The 3,345-nt window shown below is 43.1% G+C and overlaps 1 long non-coding RNA gene across 1 annotated transcript in view; it reads left to right on the forward strand.

Moving 5' to 3' along the window:
• The window catches only part of LOC147001582 (uncharacterized), a 9,528-nt gene extending 6,506 nt beyond the window's left edge, over window positions 1–3,022 (forward strand). The window contains exon 3 of the long non-coding RNA XR_015044804.1: window positions 1–3,022. This exon is cut by the window's left edge and continues 1,031 nt beyond it. This is a non-coding gene — a long non-coding RNA (uncharacterized LOC147001582).
• Window positions 3,023–3,345: the final 323 nt, after the last annotated feature.

Genomic DNA, 3,345 nt, shown 5'->3' on the forward strand with positions numbered 1-3,345 from the left:
ATTTTATGTAGATGAGTGTTTTGTCTGAATGTGAACACACTGTATGTGCCTGCTGCCCTTACAGGCCAGAAGAGGGTGCTGATCAACTGGAATTGGAGCTATGTTTGGTTGTAAGCTACCAGGTAGATGCTGGGAACCAAACCTAGGTCCACCTGAGTTGCAGCCAGTGCTCTTAGCTACTGAGCCATCTCTCCAGTTCTGGTATCTGTTTGGACTGTATTTGCACTCTTTTTTTTTTTTTTTTCTGGTCTCTCAAGATATAATGAGTTACTGCCTCATGCTCCAGCTGCGATGGACTGACCTGCTTCCATCCTTGTGCTCTACTTGGTGTGACAAGACTGTCCCCCAGAGAATAGAGGAACTAAGCCTTCCCACACTTAACTGTTTCTATAAGAAATTGGGTCATAGTGATGAGAAATGTAATTAATCCATAGGGCAAGGAGGAAGGGGTAGTGACAGAGATTGTGCCTACATGTAGAGAGAGGCGAGGACTAGCTCACATAGCCTCATCTAGGAAGGGATGAGCTCTGGAGATGACCTTTCATAGAAGAAGGTATAAGACATGTATAACTTTAATTTTTCCAAACCCTACTTTTAATAAGAGTTCTTAAATGCTTTAACCTCCCATCTAACCCACCACCCACCAGAGGTAATGGGAAAGAAAGGATTTGAAGTGGGCCTGTTTAGAAATGGTTCTTAGGAGCAAATTCCTTCTGTACTGTTAGGAAATCAGTAGTTTAGTCCACAGGTCAGCAGTGGTAGCTCGAACCACTTGCAAACACTTTACAGATATACCAGCAGTCCAGTTTAGTAGTGTTGGGATGGCATGACCTAGCAGGAACAGTCAAGCCTCAGCCTAATTGGCACAAATCAGCAGGAGGGATTCAGACCAGCATGGAAGCTTCTCTCAGCATTGTACAGCTAGCTCTGAGTCTGCCTTAGCCTTTCACCTGTGTCTGCTTCAGTGACATGTATCTTCACCTGTTTGCCCCAGCCAAACACTATCTGACACAATTGATTTTCCAAAGAGCCCTTAACTTTCCACTTCCACTCAAGGACCTGGGCAGTAAGAAGGTACTCAGGGGACCTTTGTCAATGAGTGAGCCAGTACAGAACAGAGGGCAGAAACATTCAGACAGGCTTTCTAGGGAAGCACCCACATCCTGTGAGGAGGGAACTGCATCCTCCCTAGAGAAGCCTGAAAGACACATTCCTGGCCCCACTCCTACAGCCCTTCTACAGGCCCTGGTGATGGGCCTGAGGCAAAATAACTTGAGATTCAGTTTGAAGTTTAAATTGGAAATTAATACAACCAGAAAGAGATGATTTTAATAACTTAAAGAAGCAGATAAATAATAAAACCAAGCAAAAAATATGTTTAAAAGAGCTAACACCAGAAAGAAAATGGGTGTGGCTTATACAGCTAGCCTTTGTGTGCAGTGATTTGAAATATTAACCATTTCATATTTATACAGTTGAGTTCTATCCTCCGGAGGGTAATGAAATGGTTCTGAAGAGTACCAATGCAAACAAGAATGGCTTTAGTTGACTAGTTAATTAGAGACAGGTTCTCCTGCAGCCTAGTCGAAAACATGTTCCATAGCTGAGCTTGACCTCGTGTTTCTGGTCCTCCTGCTCCCTCCTGAGTGCTGGGATTACAGGTGTGTGCCAACATGCCCAGTTTTATGTGGTGTTGGGAACCAAACCCAGGACTTCCTGCATGAAGGCAAGCAGTGTATCAACTAACCCACAGAGTGCCTTTATTTTTTAAGATTTTTGTTTGTTTTTAAATGAGTTGAAGTGTAACTTTCAGACAAAAGAATGCACAAGTCCTAAGAGAACTTTAGATTTCAGTAAGAGAGCCACCTGTGCTGGTCTGCATGAGAATGTTCTACAGAGAATCACATATGCAAGCACTTGATGTCCATTTGCTGAGACTGTTTGGAGAGGCTGTGCACCTGTAGGGGTCAAAGCCTTGCAGCAGGAAGAAAGTCACCGAGGGTGAGCTTTGAGAGTTTGTAGACACACCCCACTCCCAGGTCCTTCTCTGTTTCCTGCTTGAGGGTAAAGATGTGATCTCTCAGTTTTCTGGTTGGTAGCTTTGCCACCATGCCTCTTCTGCCATTAGGACGCTCCCCTGGAACTGTGAACCCAAACAAACTCTCTCTTCCATAAGTTGCATTTGCACATACTATTTTATCAACGCAACAGAAAAGAAACCAATATGCCATGTGTGTAATCAGCACCCAAGCAAAGACATAGGGCACACTACAACAGGGGTTCTTCCTAATGCTGCAACCCTTTAACAGTCCCTCAGGAATGTGCTTATGCAACTTTTCATTCTTGAAGAATATGTCAGAGGGCGTGAAATTCTATGTTTGCAGGCATTTATTTCTCTTTTATTTAAAGAAGATAGCCCATGGCATTGCTTACATAAGCTCTGACATAGTCAGCTGTGGGCCTTGTTTCTTTGGGGGTAATCTCTTTCTGACTATTTGGAAAATTTTACTCTGCCTTTAGGTTTCAGTGTTGGGCTGTGATGTCTTCAATGAGTTTTACTGTGTATGTAGGCCAGAGGACAACCCCAGGTGCTGTCTTTCTTTGGGACAGTCTTTTATCTTAAACTTGACAGGATGGCTAGGATGGCTGACCAGATGGCTAGGATGGCTGACCAGTGAGCTCCAGGGGCCTGCCTGTATCTGTCTCCTCAACACTGGGATTGCAGCAGTGCCACCACACTTTAAAACAAAAAACAAAAAACAAAACCCCTTGGGTTCTTGGCACCAAACTTGCCTTTTCTTGTTTGCCAGGCTCTTTACTGACTGACTAAGCTATCTCGCCAGCCCTCTGCCAGTTTGTGTGTGTGTGTGTGTGTGTGTGTATTTGTTTGTTTTTGTTTTTAATACAATTCTTTTGATCTACATTGTACATCTTGTGTTTTGATATATTTTGGGTTTTTGGAAAAAATCCCCAAATTCAAATACTGCTTCTTCCTTTATGCACTGTTTCTCTGTTTATTTTTGGAACTCCTGTTATATTTAAAATTAAACATTTTGCTGCACTAAATATGTCTCTTAAACTTTAAGAATGTATTTTTTTTTAAAATCTTTTTTCTCCTTCCATGCTTTGGCAGAGTATATGCTTAGAACAAATCCTGTCACTCTAAGCTCACTGTCTGCTCATCAGCCTTAGTGTCTACTGTACTCAGTGTTTCATCCCACACGAGAATACCCACCCGCAGTGAGGGCTGGCGAGAGAAGCAGTCGGGCTAGTCTTTTTGGAAGTCCAGCTTCTGTGATCTGGAGCAAGATTATGTAGGACTGTCCAGCCAGTAACAAAGGAAGC

This window comes from Mus caroli, unplaced genomic scaffold (assembly GCF_978045245.1).
Source record: "Mus caroli unplaced genomic scaffold, Mus_caroli_1 scaffold_13, whole genome shotgun sequence".
Lineage (NCBI taxonomy): Eukaryota > Metazoa > Chordata > Mammalia > Rodentia > Muridae > Mus > Mus caroli.